The 13,815-nt window shown below is 33.2% G+C and overlaps 1 protein-coding gene and 1 pseudogene across 1 annotated transcript in view; both read left to right on the top strand.

Annotated features, from left to right (window-relative positions):
- Positions 1 to 13,815, top strand: part of ftz-f1 (ftz transcription factor 1) — a 291,635-nt gene that overhangs the window by 77,933 nt on the left and 199,887 nt on the right. The window lies entirely within an intron of this gene.
- LOC149409389 (uncharacterized) lies at positions 1,714 to 3,274 on the top strand (annotated as a pseudogene).

Below are 13,815 nucleotides of genomic sequence, written 5' to 3'. Positions count from 1 at the left end.
GTTTTAAATAATGCGATGACGCCTTACTAAATACGTCACGGATTCAAAACGGTAACAATTAAAATAAAATATATGACGAAATAGAATTTTACGTCACAAAGAAAAAAATAATGAACGCTTGGCGTTCTGAGTATTTGGTGGCGGACTGCAAAAAATGTTCAAATTAAAATTAAACCCCCGATTGCAATGATAACGACGGAAGAACAAAAAACTCTCGCGAATCAACACGAACTCGTGAAGCTTCATTTATGCATTTCATTACTCAAAATTTAAAAAAATACATGAAATTAACATGAAACTATTCAAACTACCCACAACTTCACATCAAATCACCATGAAACAAAAAAAACCCGGTTTTAACCACGTTGGGCCGCCAAATGTAACATATGAGAAAATATATGTAATAATAAGGAGATGATAATCTTAAATAAAAGATTCATATTACGGAATATAATTTATTATAAAACAAAAACATAGCAAGAGACTCAAAGAATAATTTAAATATAAATAATCTCAGGGTGCGACTAACCTCGAAGAAACGTTAGTAGGTCGGTATATTATTACGTAAAAATAATTAACATGGTGATTGAAAGTTATGCTACATTGTAGGTAGTAAAATGAATTATAATTTTAAATATCATTACTATAAATATTAAGGGCGCCAGTTCCATATAACGATAGAACAAAATTTATAGAATTATAGTAAACCAATATTGCAAACAGTAAGAGAACTAAAGATTGAATATTTGAATTGAATATTGAAATGAATATTGAATATTGAAATGCATAATGATAAACTAAAAACTTCCCGATTTCGTGTTGACCGCCATCCGCGAAGAGTCCTTTCTTCCCCTTACGTGTGATTGCTGGATCCGCCACCCGAATACTGAAGACGAAGCTCCTCTTGTTCCGTCAGCCAAACACCGCTTCTTGTCTCATGGTGTCGCCAGTTGTCGGATATCCACACCAAATAATGTAAATCAACGGGTACTTAATTTATCCCGTTACAATGTATAGATTGAATAACCATGGTGACATTACGCAGCCTTGTTTAACACCTTTTGTGATATCAAACCACCCCGTAAAACCACCGTTCACCCTAACACACGCAACGCTTCTCTCATATAGAGACGCAATTGCCTGAGTCAGATTCGCATTCACTCCATACTTGGCTGAAACAATATAATATAATACAACGCCTTCTGTATTAGATAGGTCACTAATTCATCAATCCAGACCACCTGATACCTAAATCAAATTATCTAAAACTGACACAGTAACTTCTAACATTACCCCCAAATTTGTAAACACCTATGTTTACATATATGGGTCATTCCGCCGTTTCGTTCAAATCGCATGTTCTTGCAAAAAAGTCATATGAAAAATAATGTTTTTCAAGAAAGTTTTATTGGAAAATGTAGTTATTTAAAAAAGGAAAAAGTAGTATTTACCGGATTAGGCATTTGTTACTTAATAACTTTATGGTATACAAAAAACATGCTAAAATCTCATTACCTTCCCCGTGTAAATGAGGGACCGGTAAATTGATCAATAAATAAGAACATTTTACACTAGTAAAATCACTACATTCATTAATCGACCTGAATGTACAACTAATTTTGCATATTTATTGGTGTTTAATTTATTTTTAAAGTTACTGTATCATAGAAAGAATTGAGATTTTGTTTTTGTCCAGAAAAAATCGCTGTCGTCTTCCGCCAAAGCGGTAATTAAAATTGTGACCGTGTTTGTCACTGTTCGTCAGCTGTACCCCACCCCGCGCCTCCGTTACTAATCAGTGTACCGCTATATCTGGACGGGGGAGGACGTGCGTCGCTGAATAAAGAAATATCTGCGATCTCCGTGCTCGAAAACGACTTTGTCACCGACCAGGCATCATTACCTTCCAGCATTTTTTAAAGTAAGTACATGTTTTAAAAATTCGAATCATGAACCTATAAACTATAATTAGTCGGACTATTTTTTATTGAAACATAAAGATTTGTAATTTCATTATTAAGCGAGTTATTAAGGAAAGATTGTCAAAACCTCATTACCCTCCGTCTCATTACCTTCCGTATCGTAAAATTTTTTGCCGGATGGTAATTTAGAGGTGTGGAGGGTAATGATAAATTTGTAAGGGTTATTTTTACGTGCATCTGGGACCATGTTTGGGGGTTCATAAAAGTTAATATTATCAATAAAAGCAGTTTCTTGCGTTCTAGCGTCGGACAATTTCAGTTTTGGTGAAATACATATTTTCGTTTTATCTATTTACTGATATGGAAAAACAATCTGTTAAAATTTACCCTGCGAATTTTTATTTGAAAATCGATTTTTTTATTCAATGATATAATTACGGAGAATTTAATAACAGCACAAACATTAACTACTATGAGTGGACAATAGAAAAACAAACCTACAGGGGAAAGGATGGAATCCAGAAAATGAAAACCATAACAACTAAAAAGAAGCTCGAGGACAACCCTCGTAAAATAATCGAAAAGTTAGATGCCACCATGGATGTTTTCTTAAAACACACACGAAACATCGTAATGCAGTACTCCGCTATCAGAGAATTGAAAGAACAGACACGGAGGTTCTCATACATGTTGATTTTAGCGAGAACTATTGGTTGAAATACCATGAAGAAATTCAGTCCTTTCATTTTGGTGGCAGCCGAGGACAAGTCTCTCTTCATACAGGAGTACTTTACTATGTAGACAGCCAGACGGGTCTTCCTTCAACCAAATCATTTTGCACGATGAGTCGGTGCCTCAATCATGATGCTTCAGCTATATGGGCACATCTAGTACCTGTTCTGAATATGGCGCAGGATTTGGTTCCATCGCTTGCAATGATTCACTTCTTATCTGATTCGCCATCTAGTCAATATAGGAACCGCTACATTTTCTATATGATAACGAAGTTAATAGATCAAGTTCCTAATATCGAGAGGGTCACATGGAACTACCAAGAGGCGGGACATGGTAAGGGGGCCCCAGATGGCATCGGAGCGGTTGTGAAGAGATCTGCAGACAACTACGTGAAATTTGGCGGAGACATCGGTTCCTTTGAAGAGTTTGCTGAAGTTGTCCGTCAAAATGTTCAAAACGTCGAATTGACTGTCATTACAGAAGACGAAATATATCGGAATAAATTTCCAGAAAAACTTCCCGGATTTAAAGGAACAATCAAAGTACATCAGGTGATTTGGTCTTCGTCGTTGCCATACAGTGTTGTTTTAAGAAGCCTCAGCTGTTTCAGTTGCTAACACAGCAATCCGTTATGTAAGCACAGCAAACATCTGGGAGTACTGAATGTAGAAAATGACGAAGCCTGTATAGATGTCACAGTTGACATGAATATTGAAAACTTAAGCCTACAAATTGACTCGCCTACTATTTTCAATAATATTGATGACAATATGCTATTGAGCGAATTCGACGGCTCCATGTTTTTGGACGATACTATTGCTTCAACGCCAGAGCCTGCTAAAACTATAGAAAAGAAATGTAAAGTGAAAATACTCTCAAACGTCCCGTTCGACTATCAGCATTATTCCCTTTATAAAAATAGTACGCAAGAATTCAATCCTTTCGATCAATGTGAGTTCGAGAAGTTCATCCGATCCCTAAGAGTAGAATATCCTGATTTCGATGAATCAAAACAGCAGTCCCCCAAAACTGTGGAACTCCCACACATGGACATTGACGAGGAAACCAACAAAGAGGATAAGGAGGCGCCATTCAAATACTACTTAGATGACTGGATAATGGTTCAATATAAAATAACTAACACGACACATCATTTCATTGGGAAAATTATTGGAAAACATGAGTACACACTAGAGTACAAAGTAATTTTTTTGAAAAAAGCTCAAGGGAATTCCAAAAAATTTGTCTGGCCAACAATTAGTGACGACGATTTCATTTTGGAATCACAAATTCTTCAGCGCTTGCAAGATCCAGATGAGAATGAAAGAGGACAATTCACTTTCAAAAATTTGCCGAACTTTGATTTGAAATAGTTTTCCAGCAAAAACTTTCACAAGAATGATCTCAAGTTCCTTAAATATTATGTTCCTATTTAGATGTAAGACCTTTATCTTGTACTTATTAGTTACATATGTTGTGTTTGTTTTAAGTATCTCTGATTTTATTTTAAACTGCATTTCAATTGACTTCTGATTTTTTCTTATTTTTAATTATTATTTTTATTATTTCTATTTTTCAAATATTACAATGTTTGCTTAGGAATGTGAAAATTTTGTATTTCTTGTGTACAAACCTACTTATAAAACGTAATTATAAAGAATTTGACTATTCCTTATAATTTCTGGGTAAGTAGTATAATAGGAAAATTTTAGTTGTGTTGGGTTTGATGTTCCAGCTGCCTTTTCTTAATTTGTATTTTGATATTTTTTTCCATTATTTTTTAACAATTCATACAGATATTGCAAAAGCATAAGTAAGCAGAACTGATTACGTATGAAAAAATGTATTTCTTGTCTCCAATGTTCAAAAGTCTGAATAAAGCATTTAGTTTTTCACTATAATAGGTTTTTCTTCTTTTTCCTAATCCGCTCACCACGTCAAATGATACTTAGCACGATTTGAAATCTATTTTATTATTCAATTTCTATTCAAATTTCATTATTCACAGACATTTTAAGAACCTTAAACATGTTCACTACCATCTATTAATATTTCATTACCAAACTTCATTACCATCCAAATTTTTAAATTACCATCCAACAGTTTTTCATTACCATCCACACCTTCATTACCTTCCATCAATTTTCTTCGAATCCAAGTGTCGCACAAAGGTGCCCTTTTCACTTTTATACATCTGATAGGTACGGGAACCCATTTCTATAAAAATATATAGTAAAAAGGCAAAAAAAAAAAATCCGCGGAAACAGGCAAATTTGAACGAAACGGCGGAATGACCCATATGTATATAAAATTAATTTTACTGCAAACAGCACAAATTTGTATGGATATTTCTAAAAAATCTTAAAAATAAATTTCTTTAAAAATCTTAACGTTGATTGCCGGGTGAGAGGCTTCTCAAAGTGGTTTCCGAAACACCTGCACCTGTTTGTCGATAATAGAATAAAATAATCCTTCAACTTTCCATGAAGCAGTTAGTATGCTTTGTCTTTAGCCGGCTTTACTTTTGCAGCTTTGACCACTCGAGTGATTTTCTGCATATTATGCCGAGTTTGCAAAACTTTTTGAGTGATCGCACGCCACAATATGCCATTTTGACCCGCAGAATTCGCGCTTTTAAAATTATACACGGTGTCCGGAAACTCGTAGTACAAGCGGGAAACTGGAGAATCTACACCACATGGGGAACCCAAAAAACATAAAGTTTTTTGATTTGAGCATTTTCAAAAAAAAAAAAAAAAACCAAAAAAAAATATTTTTCGGCTATTTTAGGATTAAAGTTTTTTCTGGTGTTTAGGGTTGAATAACAGATGTTTTAACTCTGCAGAGCAGAAATATTTTATGATTACACCGGGTTAAATGAAGGGTGATTTCAAAATAATGCTTCAAATCCGAATTTCTTCATTTGTTTTACTTTCAAATAGTTTTAATTAGTTGGGTACTTTGATATTCAGTAATAATTTATGAGAATTTGATTAAAAAAAAAAAAAAATCAACTTCAAACTCGATTTACTCGATAACGAAAGCTCAAATAAAAAAAAAAATATACTACAAAATCGACTCCAAATGTGATGTAGATTCACCAGTTTCCCGCTTGTACTACGAGTTTCCGGACACCCTGTATAATAGTTTTTTTGTAAATCCTAAAAATATAGGATAAGCGGTAAAATATAGGTGAATTCATTGGCTATATAGCTCTATAATCAGGTTATTAAAATACAGAGGTATAATTTTGTTATAATAAACTCCAATCACTCAATTCATATTCCAGTTATTGACGCGAGCACTCGGGCGGTTAACATGGCCTTTAATTGAACTGATAATATCGTAAAAACTCAATCATCCTACAGTGTTTTGAATACCCGCCACTTTAACTGATTGGCATAAGCAAGAAGGTACTGTGAATAAAAAGTGCATAACAATAACTCACTACTTTACGTAAGATTGTATGGAATACAATGGAGAAATTGTAGAATATAATATAAATTTATGACATTTGCGCCGCATCTTTAAGTCATAAAATGAATACCCCTTGGCTGCACAAACCCTTAATCAACCAGCCGCGCCGGGAAGATCACTTCCAGCAACTCGGTGCAAGAGATGTGCACTCCCACACAGACATGTACATTGTACGAAAACTCGTTACTTTCCTTTCGACATTACAAAATCGGACAGGTATAATAAATTTATCTCGACAGCTATTATTTTGCTTCACAGATTTACCTACGAAGAAAAGCTGACGTTCTATTGATGTTTTATGCTTATTTTAATATGTTCGACGTGTTATTTTTGTTTTTGTTTGCAACGAAGTAAAGTATGTCTAGAAAGTGTAGATACTTAATTATTTATATAAAAATTAGGAAATCATAGCTGAAAAAAAACTCGACCCTATTGGATGAAATGTCTCCTTTATTTCCACGCCTCCTTACTTGCAACTTACTCGGAGCAAAACCGTGTGTTACAGAGTTTCACTGTGTGGATTCCAGTGTCACTGTAAATCATTGACTGAATATGATACATCAGTACAGTATGCATATTATGTGTCACTGTTCGTTGTGTTTGCATGTGAATTATTCAGGCCCCTCGTGCAGCTTGTGGCCCTGCCAACAGGTTAGGATTCCCGAACAATACAGAATTCATGAGCGCATGGTGCAAGTTCGCACGATCCTATTTCCACCCTGTATTGGCAATCATTGTCGAAAGACAGAGCTGTCCAAGGGTCGAAAGAAGAAATATGTAGAACATTTAAAATAACTATGAAATATTCCTAAATCGTATGAGAAATTTAAGTTTACACAACAGACAAATCACCCTCTTTAAACAATGTATTATTATTTTTTTAGAATTTTTCCGCTTTTACGTCCGGGTTAAATCTTCGCGACAGGAAAAACTAAACCCTTCCACACACTTTTCCACAAATGATCATTTAGTCAATCCACATTATGCAAGTGCACTATATAAGCTTAATAAATACAAAACAATACAAGAACAACACGTCAACTCACCAGAGATCAAATGGGAACATAATTCACCGACTCCAGATATTTTCATATCAGAGGGTTCGACTCGATCTCTCAATATAATTTTTTTTAAATGTTTCGTAATCCTACATGTATTTTTGCATTTTTATAAATAAATTCTTTGACAGATCTAATGCTAAATTTGAATGAGAGAGCTAGGTATAATGCCAGTAGCCGAAATGACAAATGCTAATATTTTTATAGTCTGAGAATGCCAAATTCTTTTAATCTGATCAATTATTTATTATTATTTTTATTGTTATTATTATTATTCTCCATGAATTATTTTATGGCTGTTAGATGTCAGTTTCTATTATTGAGGTTTTTTCCTACACGGTTGTATAAAAATTGTATCAAATTTACACCACGTTTATTAGTAAAATTGTGTGAGTTTAAAGTTGTACGTTATCTGCGGTTACCGACGTTTAGTCGAGAAAGCCTCTATCTATCGATCGAGCTAGATATCCCCGTCGTCGCCTCAAAATGCGTTTTTACAACCTTTAGAGATTTTTTTTAAGTGTGTCATAAACTAGTATGGGTACGTACTGTAAAATATTTACACATTGAAATTAAAGGAACATTATTACATTACAGCACGCGTGAAGAATATAATTTCATTAAAATAATATTCTAATTGAAAATTTAAAATAAAAGCAGTATTATCGTGTGTTGCATTCTTTCTACGCCTTTCTTATTCTGTTGAACGCCCGAGGAAGACATGACACGATCAAGTGAATGAGATACTCGAGTCGGGCCATGTCAAGAGTCAGAATAATAGAATAGTATTAATGAGACGATGTATGAATGTGAATGAGGCAAGGAGTGTGTGCCAAGACCGAGTTGTTTGGCGATTCGTTCTCTCTGCCTAGATTTCTACCCATCCCTCGTACCTTTTACCTTCCCAAAACTTCCTTTCTTTGAAAAAGATCCTCCACACAGCATTCCAAAAGATGACACAGGCTCTGAGGGAAATTATTTTCCTCAGGACCTCTTGTGTGGGGTTAATATTAAAAAAAATATTTGGATTGTTTCCCGCACTCTTCTTTTATCCAATAACTATACCCTCTTCGGGGCTTACGCCTTTTAAAAGTAATTGTCGAAGTACTCCAATGAGTGAAAATGTTATTGAAATAACAAAAATTTTAAAGTTTTTAAATATTAAAAAGCACTACGCTACTAATAAGTGAACGCACTTGTTGTTAATTTTTCATACATTTCTGACAATTATTTTATTTATTGCCGCCCTTTTTCGGGGCTTTTACATGAGAATTTTAAGGAATATACATTATTTATTTTGGATTGCTTCATTAACAGAATTTTATATTTGTTTTAAGATAAATTGAAGATGTCCACTGACTTGGTATAATTGTTTCCCTCCATTAGTATTATCAGCAAAGAGGAAGACATACGGTAGTTAGTCCCAGAATTTTAATACTTAAATGGGGCTGTTGTTTGATGGATGAATGGTTTCAATTTAAAATTGATGGCCGGGTAGATTTTATGACTGATATTGATTGCCAGGTTTGATAGACCTCACAAATTGAGTTTTACAGTGGTATTAAAACTGACAAGGCATGTGTTACTTTATATATGTCAATATGTGGGAATGTTTAATATTTATGCTAAAAACGTTTTTCAATATTACATATTATTTATTTTATCATTGAAGCAAATTATCTAATATTCTGTTTTCTCTTTGTTTCAGGTATGAGATGCACCATAAAAAAAAATAATTTTAGAAATTTTGCGTAAATGCCTACGTTTACACAACACACAACTTGGTATTCGATGTGTATTTTTATTTCTACATAAACACTGTGAGTTATATTTTCTTACGTAAATATTTCAAGTAGGTTCGAATTATTTTGTCGAAATTACACGAAAAATTCAATAGTTTTAATTTTGAATGAGACTTTATGACCACTGCATTGGATTACGCTACGAATACATAATTGTTTCTGTCAATTGTACATTCGTAGCTATTGATGAAAGTTTTATAAGGGATACCTATACAAAAGGAAAACGTAACTCTCTGCTTTTTACGTTGGCAGCATACTTTTTATGCTTTTATTAAATAATAAAAATTGAGATTCACTCACCTTTATACGAAACTATTGATGCAACTAAAATATTGAGTGCTTATATTATAATATCTATAAGTGTAGGTATACTCACAAGTATTTAAACTATTAAAATGACTGCTTCAATACAGGCTAGCCTAGTGAGGCAGGTTATGAGAATTTCTAATTCTTGTTTATTCTATGTATTTACATGTTTATAGTTGCAAATTTATTAATTAAAGATATTATTATTATTATTAATAAAGTTGATTAAACTATGCTGAAAACCGTTAATGCGCATCTATAGGTATATTGATATATTATCAGTTTTACTTATTTTAGTAAACAGTCGACTCTGCGTCGCATTATGTTTTATTCTTTTTTCATATATTCAATAATATTGTTATTGGGTTTATAAAAACAGTTTATTTTTAAACAAGTTCTGCTGTATAATTATTATTACGCGTGACAGCTTCGCCCTCTGAAGGTAATGCCTTCAGAGGGCGAAGCTGTCACAACAAACCGTGGGTAGCCCACTTACAGACGATACATTTATATTATTTGTAGATAGGTATTTTATTTTCAATTACTGATTTCTTAATTGATTTCCGAGTAAAATGTTAGAAATTATTAATTGTTATTACCCCAGTAAAGTTTCCCCAATTACTGTAATGTTTAAATTTGACTGAATGTCTTTATGTTAGTTATTCCCAAACGATGACTCATAGGGTTATTTTAATAGCATAATTAAGTACTTCATAGTGCACTCATATTTGCACTAGGTTTGAAGATATCTAGTAAGGGTGAACGAATTATATTTGTTTGTTCATTAATTAGAATAGCTTTCGGATTATTAGAGTTTTATTCTAAGAGTGTATATAAATTTAAGACATTGGACACAGTAGATCCGCCTTAGTTCCATAATGTCAGTTTTCAGATTCCATTCATTCTCTTTTCATGTTAATATTTCCAGTTTGCTGTTATACTTTTACATTCGGTCTCCCTTTAACAAAGTTTCCGGCACTTGGAACTTTTATACGGTCAAATAAAATGTTTTCTTTTCCGAGAATAGACCAGCGATCGTTCTACGATACAAATTGTGTATGTTATCGCATATTGTGTCAAAGATAATTATGAATGGTTTAATAATTTTTATACCGAATTTTTCGAGATGACTTATTACAATTTTTTTATGTGATAACGCCGTTTCTGTCCTGGCGTCGACGCCTGACGCCGTTCGCTAGGTTCACCACGTGCTAATCGGGTGAGTATGTTACGTGTACGACACTTCTGTCCTTATAAGCGGGAAGCATTCACGCTCTTAATAATATACATTTGGATTTACGAGAAGCTTGTAAACAAGTTGCACTTCAACAGAATAACGTATGATATTGATAACTTTTAAAGAAAATCGCAACTGCTTTCAACTATTCAGAGCCAGTGGTATAATGGCATTCCCAATTGGTGTATGTTGTAAGGAGGGTGGGAAAGGGAAGAGATGGAAAGGAGGAAGGTTGGTCTTTTGCGAGTAGTAATTAAACTGGCAACCTTTCTACCGAAAATTAGTTTTGTTTCAAATGCCGTAGGTATCACATGTTTTACGTTTTAAGTATTTCTCCCACGAACTTCAATATACTTACCATACCCAGTGGATTTATTTCCCTTTAAATCAGATTTGATTAGTAAGTATCGATTTTTTAGAGAAGATGAGCATTAATCATATTATTTAGTACATATTTATTATATCCTGGCAATTATTGTCACTCTTAAATCCGAATACAGATGACGATTTCTCACTTTTCACTAAGCTAGTCCTGCAATTATACCCACAACTCAAACGCTCGAAAGAGCACCAATAAATCATTCGTACGGAATGAAAGATAAAAATGGAAGGTATGGAAATCAATGGAGCAACACTCTGCAGCAAATTTTTACATTGATATATAATCAGCAATAATTTTATGTTCAACGGTAAAAGTTAACACCACGTTGCGTTTTTATTGAAATATTAACTGCGCTTAAACTCGCGCTTACTCGGTACTAATTAGCAATATTGAATAGAATGCTGCTAAAATTATACTCATATACAATTAATATGATAACAGTGCGACAGTTGCTTCGCCTTCCGAAGGCATTACGAAACCGCTGTCACGCGTAATAATAATAAAATAACGTAATAATAATATTGATAAAAATAAATAAGCTTTAAAATATTTAAGCTTTCGTGATATTTTTTATTAAATTATGTTTTATCATCCCAACTCTGGACTTGTTGGTACAATTGTGTTCCACTGCTTGTGAATGGCTCTAGGCAGCTTTATATAATATTTATATCCATTCCACAAGGCCAGATGAAACACAACCCTAAAACAATGACTACCGCACATCTACAGAATCTTGAAAAGAAAGGCGTTTATGCCTTTCCTGAAATATATTATGCAATATCGCTTTGCGTATTTTATTTGAGGAAGGAAACCAAACCTATTTCTAATAATATAACTTATTAATAGAATGGGGCGCAACGCGTTATGCTTTTTCAATTTTGTGTTAAAAAATTTTGTTTTTGTTTTTTTCCTTTGTTATCATTTTTTATAACCATTCATATCCATTTGTTTATGCAAATGTTTGTAATTTCAAACAATCTTATGGTGCCTACCAATTTGAAAAATATGTTTGCTCTAGATTTCTAGAGCCCTAGAGGGTAGCGAAGGTCGAAAGAAAAATTCTACCACTTGTGTATCTACAAATAAATCTTGCCTTTATACCTATTATCATCTCTAAATATTGTAAACAAAGTCGCTATCCGCGTCTGTCTGTTTGTGCGCTTAGTTCTTCTAAACTACGCAACGGATTTTGATAGGGTTTTTACCATCATTTAGAGAATTTCTTCCGGAAGAAATAAATAATACAACACCAAAACTTTACCCCAAAACATTCATAAGTCCAAGAGCAAAGCCGGGTACACATCAGCTACTTTACTCATAAGTGTTAACGTGATAATTAGTACCACTATCTTACCACTCTACCACTATCGTACCACTTACAGATTTAGCACTGAAACACGTGTCGTATGTTATGAATTTAATTTACTAATATGAATCAATGGAGTACAATAAATGTATATTAATTTTGTCTTCGGCTATGTGAGAAGTTCGGAAAACTGTAATCTGCCCGAAGTCAGATGGATAATCACGTTATGTTTTCTTCATAACGGACGGGACGTGTCTGTGGATCGTTCCTGCTTTTGGAAAAAGAAACTCTTCTTCTAATTCTGTTAGGTTTTAAATTTCCTCCTAATGCTGGCCGTTTAAATTATTCCATAAGATAACAAACACCATTTTAAATATTATTCAGTGTAACACCCACACAAATATAAAACTGAACTATAACACGATGTTCACCAATATAATACACGACAACACAACAAACTACATATATCAAAAATACACTCAACAAAGTTCGGACTGAAATCATTAGAATATATTGCCTACACTAACTATAACAAATTGCCTGAAGAATTAAGACAGGTATTATGCCTCTAACAAATCTCGAAACGATATATTGAAATCCTATTTTTTCAAATGTTATTTGGAAAACGAGTCATAAGTAGGTACAAACTCTGTTCTGATAGCCGTCCTAATTATCTCCAAATACCAAACTTTGTACATCCAGAGATGATGGGCTTTTTTAATCTTTTCATGTATTTTGAATGTAAAACATCTTGTATTAGGTCTGTTTATTTTTGACCCCGTACTTTTTAATGTATTTTCCTGATTTTGTTTTTATGCATTTATATAGTCCATCATTGAGGATACTTTTTCAACTTTTTGACACCAACAGTACATAAATCAAATGAGTGATTATAATAATTCATAAAGTCTTATAAGACAATTTTTTTTTGTGACATATCTGTAAAGTGATTCTTCATATGTTGTGTTTAATCTAATTTTTCTGTACAAAACTCTTTTTTTAATATTTTTAATCTTCTATTTCAAAACTACCAATTGGCGATCCCTTAATGAGTTTAACAACTCATGGGAATACAACATCGTTTGTTGTATGTTTAAAAAATAATAATAATAATACATAATATGGGCGTTGCAATTTATTTTAAATTTCCTCCTAATGCTGGCCGTTTAAATTATGCCATAATACATAATATGGGCGTTGCAATTTATTTTAAATTTCCTCCTAATGCTGGCCGTTTAAATTATGCCATAGTACATAATATGGGCGTTGCAATTTATTTTAAATTTCCTCCTAATGCTGGCCGTTTAAATTATGCCGTAATACATAATATGGGCGTTGCAAATCATTTTTAATTTGAAAAAAAATCAGTCGCTGGGTGTTATATCATCAATTTAATGTCTTTTAAAACGAGTCGAATCCTGACCCGACTTCAAAAGCTTTTTTAATCCTTTAGTTTCAAAATATAATAAACAGAATAAAAAATTCAGGTCAATTTTTTTTTTTTATCATTTTGTGTCTTAGATTTATCAGTTTCCGCTTGACACCATGTGCAATACGTACCTTAATGTCGGTGACCTGATAAATCATCAA

This window comes from Hesperophylax consimilis, chromosome 31 (assembly GCF_061612785.1).
Source record: "Hesperophylax consimilis isolate HC1 chromosome 31, BYU_Hcon_1.0, whole genome shotgun sequence".
NCBI lineage: Eukaryota > Metazoa > Arthropoda > Insecta > Trichoptera > Limnephilidae > Hesperophylax > Hesperophylax consimilis.
The sequence above is the reverse complement of the archived record's forward strand: the minus strand, read 5'-3'. Positions and strand labels throughout refer to the sequence as shown.